Source organism: Lepidochelys kempii, chromosome 1 (assembly GCF_965140285.1).
Source record: "Lepidochelys kempii isolate rLepKem1 chromosome 1, rLepKem1.hap1, whole genome shotgun sequence".
NCBI classification, from domain to species: Eukaryota; Metazoa; Chordata; order Testudines; family Cheloniidae; genus Lepidochelys; species Lepidochelys kempii.
The window spans coordinates 353,482,109-353,496,863 of NC_136380.1; the positions used below are offsets into that span (position 1 = coordinate 353,482,109).

Consider the following 14,755-nt stretch of genomic DNA (forward strand, 5'->3'; position numbering starts at 1 on the left):
CTCACCACAATTGTTCTCAGTGACGCTAGCACCGTCGGGGAGCTCCAGGATGCAGCTGATTGTACCTACACCTTATTGCTTGGTGCCATTCGCTCTTTTAATCTTTCCTTATCAACCGACTTTTCACACCACGAAATTCAGGCGAGTTAAAATGTTCTCAGCCCCCTCTTCCCATCTGTTCCTGCCCCTCCCGCCACCACCTTCCCCCCCCATCCCCCCACGCACAAATCTGCAGGCAGGATTCCACTTTCTGGAGCAGCTAATGAACGGGGAGGAGGCTGGTGCATGGCCCATCTCAGGGCGTGCAGGGGCGAGAGGCTGCAGCCCTCCCTGCCAGTGAGATTTCCCGTGTGCCAACAAGACGCTTCCCTGCCGCACACGGGAATTACCGCCAGCAGCTGAGAGTGCGGCACTGAGCCGTGCACGCCCCAAAGGAGCGTGCGGCTGGACTCCGGCTCACCAGGGAGCTCTCCATGCACAGCACAAGCCCTGGCCACTGGCCTGGCCCAGGCCGCAGGCTGCTCTGCCCACCCTCCTCATGGCCCTGGCCACAGAGCCAGCCAGGACCCTGCCCCTAAAGCTGGGCTTGACTCCGCTCCCCTGGAGCCCAACAGTGGGGCTTCAGCAGAGCCCATGAGAGTGCAGGGCCCCACCCTGTTGGGGCAGAGCAAATGGCAGAGTGCCCAGCACTCCCTGCTAGACAGGAGGAGGAAAGCCCTGGCGAGTGCATGAGCCGTGCCCTGGCTGCTTTGCTGCCCCTTCCCCGTCGTGCCCTCCCTGGCCTGGCAGCTCCTCGGGGCAGGGAGCGGGAGGGTCTGCCGGGACTCTGGAGGTGGGGCGATGCCAGCGCTTCGGGAGGCCGGGCCCATGATGGGCAGTAGCCACCGTCGCGAAGCAGGAGGGTCTCTCCCGGCCCCAGTGGCTCCCCCACCACGTCCAGGGAGGCCCAGGTCCTAGCCAGTTCCCTCGGCCCAGAACTCAGTGCGGGCCCAGCCAGCGGGCCCCGCTTACCTCCACAGCGGCTCCTGCTCCCGGCCTCGCTCAGGGCCAGCGCCAAAAGGAAACCTGCAGCCACTGGCTCTGCCCCTTTCCTGCCAGGAAAAGGACGCCCCTTCAGGCTCTCGCCTGCCCCCTCTCCAGCCACAGGACAGAACCCGCCTCCTCAGGCTGAGACACTGCATGAGCCCTTTGGCCCATCGCGGGAGGGAAGCCCATAGACAGGGCGAAGTAGCGATGCTGGGCGGAGATGGGCTGGGGGGCCGTGTATATGCCTGGCTTGGGAGGGCTCTGTCTGTGTGTACGTGTGTTGTGGGGCCTGTCCCGTGATGGAGGGGTGTGTGTGTGTGTGTGTGTGCGCACACACTTCCCAAAGAATCTGGACACACACCGGGCAAGTCAGGATGTGCCTTCCACAGACTATCTGCACAGCCAGGAAGCACCTTGCCAGAGCAGTGATTTCCACTTCCTCCTGCTCTGCGCCCAGAGGAAACCCCCCGCCCCACCCCCAGGCTGTGATGGGGGGCAGCCTCCTCCCCCGGGACTGTCTGTCAGCCCCATAGGAATGCAGAAGGCACAGGGAGGGGCAGTTTGCATCCAGGCCTGGTGCACTCATTGCATGAACCAGGGGCCGGATGGGTTGCGCAGGGGTGGGGCCAGACTGAGAGGGTGGGGCCGGATGGAACCTGTGGGGCCAGGCAGGGAAAGGATGGAGCGTGTGGGGATGAGTGGGCAGGGGCAGAACAGAGCGTAGAGAGCTGGGCAGAGGTGGGGCCGGCCTGAGGGTGTGGGACATGATGGAATGTGTGGGGCTGAGCAGGGAAAGGAGCAAGCCTGTGGGGCCAAGCCGGGAGGGGGCTGGATGGAGCACGTAGAGCCGAGCCGAGAGCAGGCAGGACAGAGTGCGTGGAGCTGGGCAGACATGGGACTGGCCTGAGGGTGTGGGGCAGGATGGAATGTGTGGGGTCGGGCAGGATGGAATGATCGTTAATGGTAATAGCTACTCAGGTAGTCCTTAAGGCAACCCCCCAGCAGCACTGTGTCCTGCAGGGCCCACTCATGCCAGTGGGGCTAGCAGCGACCCACAGGGACTGCGCCCCCTACTGAATCCCCAGCACTCCACCCTGGAGTCCCTCGGTGGCTTCTGGTGGCCTCCCATCCCACGGCCAGCCCTGCCCACCTGGCCTGCCCCTGGTGAGAGGGGCACAGCGCGCAGGGGTGGGGGGAGGCTGACTTGTGTCTGTCCTGCCAAAAGGAACCCAGACATGCTGCCCGTCGAGGGTCGGTGCCGTGTGAGTCATCAGTGCAGGGACCCTAACCCAGCTGGTTGTATACCCACCTGTGCTGGGCGTGTCCCCGACAGCCCAACCCCCCGTCCCGCCCCGAGGCAACGGCCCATCCCCGTCCCGAGGCGCCGGCCCCGTCCCCGTCCCGAGGCGCCGTCCCCGTCCCCGTCCCGAGGCACCGTCCCGGTCCCCGTCCCGAGGCAACGGCCCAGTCCCCGTCCCGAGGCAACGGCCCCGCCCCGAGGCAACGGCCCGGTCCCCGTCCCAAGGCAATGGCCCGGTCCCCACCCCAAGGCACCGGCCCCGCCCCGAGGCGCCGGCCCGGTCCCCGCCCCGAGGCACCCGCCCAGTCCCCGTCCCGAGGCAACGGCCCGGTTCCCGCCCCGAGGCGCCGGCCCCGTCCCGAGTCGCCGGCCCGGTCCCCGCCCCGAGGCACCGGCCCAGTCCCCGTCCCGAGGCAACGGCCCGGTTCCCGCCCCGAGGCGCCGGCCCCGTCCCGAGGCAACGGCCCGGTCCCCGCCCCGAGGCACCGTCCCCGTCCCCACCCCGAGGCACCGGCCCAGTCCCCGTCCCGAGGCAACGGCCCCGTCCTTGTCCTGAGGCGCCAGCCCGGTCCCCGCCCCGAGGCAACGCCCCGGTCCCTCCCCGAGGCGCCGTCCCCGTCCCCGTCCCGAGGTGCCAGCCCGGTCCCCGCCCCGAGGCAACGCCCTGGTCCCCGCTCCGAGGCGCCGGCCCAGTCCCCATCCCGAGGCAATGGCCCGGTCCCCGCCCCGAGGCGCCGGCCCAGTCCCCGTCCCGCCCCGAGGCACCGGCCCAGTCCCCCCACAAGGGGCTGGCGCAGACCTCACCCCAAGGCTGGGCCTGGTCAGCACAAACCTCTCCTTGGCTGACAATAGCCTCCCAGGGGCTCCAGGCATCAGCGTGAGTCACCCACTCCTACAATGGCCTCTCCCAGTGCGAGTGGACCAGCCAGCACCAGGCTGTTCTGGCCCAGCACAAGGTTCCTGTGGGTTCTAATCCCCCCATGCCCTGTTCTGCTGTAATCTTGGAAGGGCCCTGTTTGCTCCCCAGTGCTGAGGACAGCTGCAGTGCCCAAGAGTCCTCGTCCATTTCCACCCAGGACACCTAGCCCCAGTTCCCAAGCTCCCAGAGCCGCTGCAGTGACCGGGAGACGATTATTTCCTTGCTCATGCAGTATCACCCACCCCGTGCACTCAGGAACTGTGCACCAGGCCCTCCGAATCTTGAGAGTCACTTAAAAACCAGGAGATTTTTTTAAACAATATGTTTTAGAGTTTCTTTGCCTTCTGAGCTTTGACATTAGGGGCCGTGTTTCCCAGCTTTGTTTTTCTTAAACAAGATCTGAGACTCTTCCCCCATTCCGAGGACTCCAGGAGCTGGGACGTTAAAGGCTTGTCTACACTGGAAACGTTTTGACAGCACAGCTGTCGAGCTCACGACGGCGACGGGAGGGGTGCTCCCATCAGCATACTCAAGAGGAGGTAGCTCAGTGGACGGAGGAATTCTGCCATCAGCCTAGCGCTGTCTGGGCACTAGGTCAGCTCAGGGTGTGGATTTTCCATCTCTATGGGTAGGGTCCCAGAGCCCCAGCTCCAGACCAAGCCCAAACGTCTACACGGCCGTTTTACAGCCCTGTGAGCCCAAGTCAGCTGGCCTGGCCCAGCTGTGGGCAGTTAATTGCTGTGTAGATGTAACTAGCCCTTATGGCAGAGTCCTGCACTTAGGACGGAAGAATCCAATGCACCGCTACAGACTAGGGACCAAATGGCTCGGCAGCAGTTCTGCAGAAAAGGACCTAGGGGTGACAGTGGACGAGAAGTTGGATATGAGTCAGCAGTGTGCCCTTGTTGCCAAGAAGGCCAATGGCATTTTGGGATGTATAAGTAGGGGCATTGCCAGCAGATCGAGGGACGTGATTGTTCCCCTCTATTCAACATTGGTGAGGCCTCATCTGGAGTACTGTGTCCACTTTTGAGCCCCACACCACAAGAAGAATGTGGAAAAATTAGAGAAAGTCCAGCGAAGGGCAACAAAAATGATTAGGGGGCTGGAACACATGACTTACGAGGAGAGGCTGAGGGAACTGGGATTGTTTAGTCTACAGAAGAGAAGAATGAGGGGGGATTTGATAGTTGCTTTCAACTACCTGAAAGGGGGTTCCAAAGAGGATGGATCTAGACTGTTCTCAGTGGTACCAGATGACAGAACAAGGAGTAATGGTCTCAAGTTGCAGGGGGGGAGATTTAGGTTGGATATTAGGAAAAACTTTTTCACTAGGAGGGTGGTGAGACACTGGAATGGGTTACCTAGGGAGGTGGTGGAATCTCCTTCCTTAGAAGTTTTTAAGGTCAGGCTTGACAAAGGCCTGGCTGGGATGATTTAATTGGGGATCGGTCCTGCTTTGAGAAGGGGTCGGACTAGATGACCTCCTGAGGTTCCTTCCAACCCTGATATTGTACGATTCTATGAAATCAATGGGAGTCTGGATCCTGCTGAGGAGCTGGCCTTAGTGAAGGAGAGCTGGCTCTGTGAGAGACAAGGCTGCTCTCCTTGAACATCTTCACCAAGGGCCCGGAAGGGGAGAATGACTTTTCCAGATGCCACAAAGCTGGGGGTAACCCAGAGAAACCAAACAATAGGACCTGCGAGGGTGGGGGCCATGGAACAAAGAGACTCATCTGGAAAAGGGCAGCCATGCTGTTTGGGGGGAACCATCCGGAGCCCAGAACCCCGGTGGGGCCAGAAGCCCAGGAGCAGCCCCATGGAGAGGGACTGAGGAGCAGCAGAGTTTGCCTGGGCTCACAGCTGCAGAGGAAGCCAACGTGACCTTGAGCAGCATGCAGAGGCCTCACACACTGCCCCTCTCGGTGCAGCTCTGGCACGGGCATACCTGGCCTCTCGGGCTCACCCTGGGCTCCTCATTAGTAGGAGGCTAGCGCCCAGCTGGGGAACGTGCAGGGAGCAGCGAGGGCACTCAGGGGCTGGAGCACAGACTGACAGCTGCATATCGCTGATGGAGACACCGCCAGGCCCCTGGCCCAGACAGGGCAGGTTAGAGCCAGTGGGAGTGAGCGAGGGCCGTGCGCCGGGGTGACCAGGGACAGAGTTTAGAACTCTGGGTCAGGGGAGCCAAAGGCGTTATTGTCACGAGCAGTGATGGGGAGACGGGCCCCAGCAAGAGGAGAGGGAAGGGGGCTGACAGGCAGCCGGGTGGTTTCAGGAAGGACCATGAGCACAGGGCAGTCATGGGCAGACAAGGATGGGGATAAATCCACCCATGGCAGCTGCTCTGCTCCAGTAATGCAGGTCACCCCATGGGTAAGGCGTGTTCCAGGGATTATGGGGACTCTCCTGGGGGCCATTGGCACAGCTCATTGCCTGGGCCCATGCTGGGGACAGGGAACGGGCAGCTCACACACTGGTCCAGACTTTGCACTGGGAAAGCTCAGCCATGCCAGAGCTGAGCATGGAGCCACTCCATGCACATGGGCAGCTCCCTGGAGACCAGCCAAATGGGAAACAGACCCTGAGTGAGCAGAGAGCGGAGACCCAGAGCTCAGGAAAGCTGCACTGGGTACATGGGTTGGCTTATGTCAGTGTGTGCAACTGCGAGCACAAGCGTGTGCAAGTGGGTGCGTGTGACTATATGAGCCTGTGCATACACCTGCAGACTTTTGCGAGTCTCTGTGTGTGGATGTGACTCCATACAAGCACAAGTGTTTGTGGCCTAAGGGAGCCCGGTGTTCCAATGCCAGTGAAAGCCCAGGGGCATTTGGTGCCAGGCGCCTGTCAGCCCCTGTGTAAATCTGAGCCTTACCTGAGTGCACCCTGGAGGAGTGTGTCCAACAGATGTGCAGGCATAAGTATGTGCATAGATATGAATCTGTGGAGGAAACATACATGTGTGTCTGCACTACAGCGAGTGTGCAAATGTCTGGCGGAGCAGTTCTGCAGTGCCTCTGTCTTACCAAAGCCTTCAGGCTTTCAGTTCTGGGGAGGGGTGGGTTGGGGATTTCAGCCCGGGGATGGGGGTAGGCTATCCAGGAATTGGGGGGTGCTGCATGGAGGATTGCACTGCGGGTGTTACGTAGGGATTTTCGCACAGGGAGGGGTTGCACGGGGACAGAATGAGATGCTGAGCTCCTGGCATGTCTGGCTGTATTACTTGAATTGAAGGTCAGAGAATACGTAACAGGAGCCAAGCACGGCAAGTGGGAGGCAGCAGGAAGTGGTGTCTCCCGGAACAGAAGGGGAGCATGGAGCCAGGCGGGGGAGGGCCTGTCTGGGAGCCCCAATCTGGTGCTCAGAGATGCACACAGAGACTAGGGATTGGGGGATGTATGGGGCCCGCTGGAGCCCCAGTTCCACAGTCTGGGAGCCTGCAGCCCCAGCAGCGTTTGGGCTCCAAGTGCAGAGCTGGGCTGCTCCACTCAGCCGCCTCGCATGTGGCCTCCAGCCCTCAAAGACTCTCGGGAGCTTCCCGCTAGGTGGGTGGTCCACAAACTTTTTACCTCAGGCCCCCCCTTACCCCTGTCCGTGCCCCCTCCCAGCCAGAGCCGGGAGTGGGGCCGTGGCTCTGGGAACAGGGGACGTGGACAGTGGGAAGGAGGCTGAGGCTGGGGCCACAGCTGGGGGCAGGGGTGGGGGCTGGGCCAGGAGCAGAGCTGGGTGGTGCTCCCTCCCTGCCCCCATTGGGAGCTGGCCTGGGCCCCAGCCACACCCCCTGAATGTTCCTCTGCACCCCCATCAGGGAGCACATCCCAGTTTGGGGACCTCTGCACTAGGCCTGGCAGAAGCACTGAGGCGTAATCCCCTGTGGAAAGGATGCTCCCTGAGTTGCGGGGAGTCATCTCCCATCTCTCCAGATCCCATGCCTGCCTGTCTCCAGCACTGAGTGGCCCCAGGGGGCACTCTGGCAACAGTGCCCTGAGTCACTGTCCCTTTAAGGGAAGAGACAGCCGAGTGCTCCCTTGGGACATGTGCTGCTCCCACCCGCCCTTTGCACATAAGCTTGTGGGAGAGATCCGCACATAAATGGAGCGGGGACAGAGCTGGCCGCCCTGGCTTGGGAGTGTGCCAGGCTGGAGTTGATATTCTATGACTCTATGATTCTAAGATTAGGGTTGGAAGAGACCTCAGGAGGTCATCTAGTCCAACCCCCTGCTCAAATCAGGACCAATCCCCAACTAAATCATCCCAGCCAGGGCTTTGTCAAGCCTGACCTTAAAAACCTCTAAGGATGGAGATTCCACCACCTCCCTAGGTAACGCATTCCAGTGTTTCACTATCCTCCTAGTAAAATAGTTTTTCCTAATATCCAACCTAGACCTCCCCCACTGCAACTTGAGACTATTACTTCTTGTCCTGTCCTCTTCTACCACTGAGAACAGTCGAGCGCCATCCTCTTTGGAACCCCCTTTCAGGTAGTTGAAAGCAGTTATCAAATCCCCCCTCATTCTTCTCTTCCGCAGACTAAACAAGCCCAGTTCCCTCAGCCTCTCCTCGTAATTCATGTGCCCCAGCCCCCTAATCACTTTCGTTGTCCTCCACTGGACTCTCTCCAATTTGTCCAAGTCCTTTCTGTATTGGGGGGCCCCAAACTGGACGCAATACTCCAGATGTGGCCTCACCAGTGCCGAATAGAGGGAAATAATCACTTCCCTCGGTCTCATGGCAATGCTCCTACTAATGCAGCCCAATATACTGTTAGCGTTCTTGGCAACAAGGGCTCACTGTTGACTCATATCTAGCTTCTCATCTGCTGTAATCCCCAGGTCCTTTTCTGCAGAACTGCTGCTTAACCAGTCAGTCCCCAGCCTGTAGCAGTGCCTTCCATCCTAAGTGCAGGAATCTGCACTTGTCCTTGTTGAACCTCATCAGATTTGGTTTGGCCCAATCCTCCAACTTATCTAGAAAAAAGAAAAGGAGTACTTGTGGCACCTTAGAGACTAACCAATTTATTTGAGCATGAGCTTTCGTGAGCTACAGCTCACTTCATCAGATGTTTACCGTGGAAACTGCAGCAGACTTTATATACACACAGAAATCATGAAACAATACCTCCTCCCACCCCACTGTCCTGCTGATTACCAGCAGGACAGTGGGGTGGGAGGAGGTATTGTTTCATGATTTCTGTGTGTATATAAAGTCTGCTGCAGTTTCCACGGTAAACATCTGATGAAGTGAGCTGTAGCTCACGAAAGCTCATGCTCAAATAAATTGGTTAGTCTCTAAGGTGCCACAAGTACTCCTTTTCTTTTTGCGAATACAGACTAACACGGCTGTTCCTCTGAAACCAACTTATCTAGGTCACTCTGGACCCTATCCCTACCCTTCAGTGTATCTACCTCTCCCCCCACCTTTGCGTCATCTGCGAACTTGCTGAGGGTGCAATTCATCCCATCATCCAGATCATTAATGAAGATGTTGAACAAAACTGGCCCCAGGACCGACCCCGGGGCACTCCGCTTGTTACCAGCTGCCAACTAGACATTAAGCCATTGATCACTACCCATTAAGCCTGACAATCTAGCCAGCTTTCTATCCACCTCATAGTCCTTTCATCCAATCCATACTTTTTTAACTTGCTGGCAAGAATACTGTGGGAGACAGTGTCAAAAGCTTTGCCAAAGTCAAGATATATCATGTCCACCGCTTTCCCCGTATCCACAGAGCCAGTTATCTCATCATAGAAGTCAATCAGGTTGGTCAGGCTTGACTTGCCCTTGGTGAACCCATGTTGACTGTTCCTGATCACCTTCCTCTCCTCCAAGTGCTTCAGAATTGATTCCTTGAGGACCTGCTCCATGATTTTTCCAGGGATTGAGGTGAGGCTGACTGGCCTGTAGTTCCCTGTAGTCTCCTTCTTCCCTTTTTTAAAGATGGGCACTATATTTGCCTTTTTCCAATCGTCTGGGACCTCCCCCGATCACCACGAGTTTTCAAAGATAATGGCCAATGGCTCTGCAATCACATTAGCCAACTCCCTCAGCACCTTTGGATGCAGCGTGTCCGGCCCCATGGACTTGTAAATGTCCAGCTTTTCTAAATAGTCCTTAACCTGTTCTTTCCACATTGAGGGCTGCTCACCTCCTCCCCATACCGTGCTGCTCAGTGCAGCAGTCTGGGAGCTGACCTTGTCTGTGAAGACCAAGGCAAAAAAAGCATTGAGTTCATTAGCTTTTTCCCCATCCTCTGTCACTAGGTTGCCTCCCTCATTCAGTAAGGGGCCCACGCGTCCCTTGACTTTCTTCTTGTTGCTAACATACCTGAAGAAACCCTTCTTGTTACTCTTAACATCTCTTGCTAGCTGCACCTCCAGGTGTGAGTTGGCCTTCCTGATTTCACTCCTGCATGCCCGAGCAATATTTTTATACTCTTCCCTGGTCATTTGTCCAATTTTCCACTTCTTGTAAGCTTCTTTTTTGTGTTTAAGATCAGCAAGGATTTCATTGTTAAGCCAGGCTGGTTGCCTGCCATATTTACTATTCTTTCTACACATTGGGATAGTTTGTTCCTGCAATCTCAATAAAGATTCTTTAAAATACAGCCAGCTCTCCTGGACTCCTTTCCCCATCATGTTATTCTCCCAGAGGATCCTGCCCATCAGTTCCCTGAGGGAGTCAAAGTCTGCTTTTCTAAAGGTCCAGGGTCCGTATTCTGCTGCTCTCCTTTCTTCCTTGTGTCAGGATCCTGAACTCGACCATCTCATGGTCACTGTTGCCCAGGCTGCCCCCCCACTTCTACTTCCCCTACCAATTCTTCCCTGTTTGTGAGCAGCAGGTCAAGAGGAGCACGGCCCCTAGTCGGTTGCTCCAGCACTTGCACCAGGAAGTTGTCCCCAACACTCTCCAAAAACTTCCTGGATTTGTCTGTGCACCACTGTATTGCTCTCCCAGCAGATGTCAGGGTGACTGAGGTCCCCCGTGAGAATCAGGGCCTGTGATCTGGAAACTTCTGTTAGTTGCTGGAAGAAAGCCTCGTCCACCTCATCCTCCTGGTCTGGTGGTCTATAGCAGACGCCCACCACGACATCACCTTTGTTGTTCTTGCCTCTAAACTTCATCCAGAGACTCTCAACAGGCTTTTCTCCAGTTTCATGCCGTAGCTCTGAGCAGTCATAATGCTCCCTTACATACAGTGCAACTCCCCCACCTTTTCTCCCCCGCCTGTCCTTCCAGAACAGTGCAGCAGTCATGTGAGTTACCCCACCAAGTCTCTGTTATTTCAGTTCCATCATAGTTCCTTGACTGTGCCAGGACTTCCAATTCTCCCTGCTTGTTTCCCAGGCTTCTTGCGTTCATGCACAGGCATCTAAGCTAACTAGCCAATCGTCCTACTTTCTCAGTATGAATAAGGAGGTCTCCCCTGTTGCATCCTCCTCCTTGTGTTTCCTCCCAGTATGCCATTTCCCCACTTACCTCTGGGCTTTGGTCTCCTTCCCCCAGTGAACCTAGTTTAAAGCCCTCCTCACTAGGTTAGCCAGCCTGCCTGCGAAGATGCTCTTCCCTCTCTTCATTAGGTGGAGCCCGTCTCTGCCTACCACTCCTCCTTCCTGGAACAGCATCCCATGGTCAAAGAATCCAAAGCCCTCTCCCCAACACGACCTGTGTAACCATGCATTCACCTCCACAATTCAATGGTCCCTACCTGGGAGGATTCTCTCCTCTGGCCAGGGGCCAGTCTCCCCCTCCTGGTGCCCTCTGCAGCACTCAGCCCCGTGGAGCGTGAAATGCTGCTGTCCCAGCTGAGGGAGGTGCAGGGTCCAGAGTAGGGTGTGAGTCCTTGGTAGTGATGGAGCGCTGCAGCTCTACCTCCAGGCCTTCCCCTCTGGAGTCCCACAAAGGGCCAGTCTCTGCCCAGTGCCTTTCAGCATCTGCATGCAACCACAGTTTGAGCTGCTCATGTGACGTGGGCACAAGTGCCGGCAACAGGCACATGACAGGCAGCTTTACCTGTCCTTCAGCACTGCCACGAGCTGGCCCAGGGCTGGGCCGAGATCAGCTCCCGGGGGCAGAACAGCTGGCTGAGGCTGCCGTGAGCGAGACAGAGGTGACACTGGAGGACAGAGGAAAGCACTTGGAGGAGTTTGTCTCCTGCAGAGGCAAGTTTACACCCACAACTGGTCATTCCAGGCTGTGGTTTAGGATGCACCAGGATTCCCCACTGACGTTGAGCCCTCACATAGCAGCCGCTGCCAGGAACACTTTTCACCACCTCTGGCTGGCTAGGAGACTCCATCCCAGCCTGGTGGATGAAGACCTGACATCAGTTATTCATGCCTTCATCCCCTCTCAGCTGCATTGCAGCAGTGTGAACCACCTGGATGGGAAGCCTTCAGCCCTTACTGTCTGGTGCTGCGGCCTGCAAGCCAGGCCGAGCGGTTGGAGCGGAGAGTGACGCTGCCCATAGGGTTGGGACTGGGCCGAGAGTCATGCTGGAACCAATAGCTGGGGCCAGGCCGCGGTCGGAACCAAGATCAGACAAGCCAGAATCAGTACCGTAGCCGGAGTCCTGGTACTGGCAAAGGGTCGAAGCCAGGTGGTCAGTAGGGTTGTCACCTTTCTAATTGCTAGTAACCGCCCCCCCACCTCCTCCCGAGCAGGCCCCACCCCATTCTACCTCTTCCCCTGAGGCCCCGCCCCTGCTCCACTTCTTCCCAGGCCCCACCCCCTTCTCTGCCTCTTCTCCCAAGGCCCCGCCCCATCGCTCGCTCCCCCTCCCGCACGCCACTCACTGGATCATCTCCACCTCCCTCCCCCCACCCCGCCAGCTGGGCTCCCTCTGCCCCGGGACTGGGACCAGAGCTCCTGCAGCCTGACAGCAGAACTCTGAGCGTTTTCCAGGCCATGGGATGGGCAGCTTGTCTTTGAGACACAGAAAGAGAGAAAGAGAGTATAAAGAGCTGCTGCAGCTCCTCCATCTGGTCTTCAGTCCTGCTTCTGACCTCCGGAGGGACTTTCATAGAATCATAGAATATCAGGGTTGGAAGGGACCTCAGGAGGTCATCTAGTCCAACCCCCTGCTCAAAGCAGGACCAATCCCCAATTAAATCATCCCAGCCAGGGCTTTGTCAAGCCTGACCTTAAAAACTTCTAAGGAAGGAGATTCCACCACCTCCCTAGGTAACACATTCTAGTGTTTCACCACCCTCCTAGTGAAAAAGTTTTTCCTAATATCCAACCTAAACCTCCCCCACTGCAACTTGAGACCAGTACTCCTCGTTCTGTCATCTGGTACCACTGAGAACAGTCTAGAGCCATCCTCTTTGGAACCCCCTTTCAGGTAGTTGAAAGCAGCTATCAAATCCCCCCTCATTCTTCTCTTCTGTAGACTAAACAATCCCAGCTTCCTCAGCCTGTCCTCAGAACTCATGTGTTCCAGTCCCCTAATCATTTTTGTTGTCCTCCGCTGGACTCTTTCCAATTTTTCCACATCCTTCTTGTAGTGTGGGGCCCAAAACTGGACACAGTACTCCAGATGAGGCCTCACCAGTGTCAAATAGAGGGGAACGATCACGTCCCTCGATCTGCTGGCAATGCCCCTACTTATACATCCCAAAATGCCATTGGCCTTCTGGGCAACAAGGGCACACTGTTGACTCATATCCAACTTCTCATCCACTGTCACCCTTAGGTCCTTTTCTGCAGAACTGCTGCCGAGCCATTCGGTCCCTAGTCTGTAGCGGTGCATGGGATTCTTCCCTCCTAAGTGCAGGACTCTGCACTTGTCCTTGTTGAACCTCATCATATTTCTTTTGGCCCAAACCTCTAATTTGTCTAGGTCCCTCTGTATCCTATCCCTACCCTCCAGCATATCTACCACTCCTCCCAGGTTAGTGTCATCTGCAAACTTGCTGAGGGTGCAATCCACACCATCCTCCAGATCATTTATGAAGACATTGAACAAAACCAGCCCCAGGACCGACTCTTGCTACACTGAAGTTTTGAACCAAGGACTGAGAGACCCATCCCAGCTGTGGATGTTCTCCAGAGACTTGATTTGAGCCTGCAGTTTATTTTATCACTGCTGCAAGCCTGAACCAAGAACTTTGCCGTCACTGTGTGTCATTGATTCCATTGAACCAGTTCTAGCTCTCATCTCTATTTCTTTTCTTTTATGAATAAACCTTTAGATTTTAGATTCTAAAGGATTGGCAACAGCGTGATTTGTGGGTAAGATCTGATTTGTATATTGACCTGGTCTGGGGCTTGGTCCTTTGGGATCGAGGGAACCTTTGTTCTTTTACAGGGGTATTGGTTTTCATAACCATTTGTTCCCATAACGAGTGATGCTGGGAAACTGGAGTGTCTAAGGGAATTGCTTGAGTGACTTGTGGTTAGCCACTGGGGTAAAACCAAAGTCTTCTCTGTTTGGCTGGTTTAGTTTGCCTTGGTGTGCACAGAAACCCCAGCCTTGGGCTGTAACTGCCCTGCTTTAAGCAATTTGTCCTGAATGGGCACTCTCAGTTAGGTCCCGCCAGAACCAGCATCGTTACAGGGTTACAGGGTCAAAAGCAGGGAGCTAGAGCGGGACATGGAGCAGAGAACCCCAGACAGCACTGCTGCTCAAAGGCGTCCAGGGGGCCAGCAGAGGCAACCCAGAGGAACTGTGCCCGGGGATGTGAGGCAAGGGAGGAGCGAACATAGGCCCCACACTCGCAGAGCACCTCCCCATCCAGCCTCCTTCTCCTTGGCCAGCCCAGGAGGAGGTTCGCGACTTGGTGTGGCCACAGATGGGACTGTTGGGGGGCTAGCTGAGTGAGCAGCCCTGGTTTGGCTGAGGGTTTGCCTCATGCTTAGGAAGCTCTGACTAGTCCAGAATGCTGCAGCTTGTCTCCTGAGCAGCACTGGCTGCCACGAGCACATCATGCCTGTCCTCTGCTCGCTACGCTGGCTTCCCAGAGAACGTTGCATCAAGTTCCAGGTGTCGCTCTGTATCTTCAAAGCGCTCAATGGCCTGGGACAAGTGAATCTAAAAGAGCCTAAAGCTCCAAGGTGAAGCCTGTGATCAAGAAGTCTGCTCTTCTGGCACAAAGGAGCAGCTCATCTGGGCAGGAGACAAAGCTTTCTCAGGGGCTGGTCTCAGCCTGTGGAATGAACTGCCACAGATGCAAAGGACTCTCCTAACCTCCCCAGCCGCCGCTCCAAGTGTCGGGCTGTCACGGAGTCCCTGGGCGATGCTCTGGAACGGCTCCCCATGAAGCCAGTCAGGACTCTGGGGAAGTCTCCTTTCTGTGAGCAGCCTGTCTTCAGGACACACAGCTCACCCGGCTTCCACCTTCCTGGGTCTGACCTCGGAGCCTTCAGCCTCCTCTGCCCCTCCGTGCACTTCCCCCAGCGAGTCCGCCCAGGTGGGGTCCTGGGGAAGCCAGAGGGTCCTGCACCCCAACTTCACAGTCAGATTTGACTCTCAGCAAGCCAGTAAAACAGAAGGTTTATTAGACGACGGGA

At 56.7% G+C, this 14,755-nt stretch overlaps 1 protein-coding gene across 1 annotated transcript in view; it reads right to left on the bottom strand.

Moving 5' to 3' along the window:
- The window catches only part of SHANK3 (SH3 and multiple ankyrin repeat domains 3), a 769,810-nt gene extending 768,766 nt beyond the window's left edge, over positions 1-1,044 (bottom strand). The window contains exon 1 of the mRNA XM_073329053.2: positions 1,012-1,044. The gene's annotated coding sequence lies outside the window, so the exon portion shown is untranslated. The remainder of the gene's footprint in view (positions 1-1,011) is intronic.
- Positions 1,045-14,755: the final 13,711 nt, after the last annotated feature.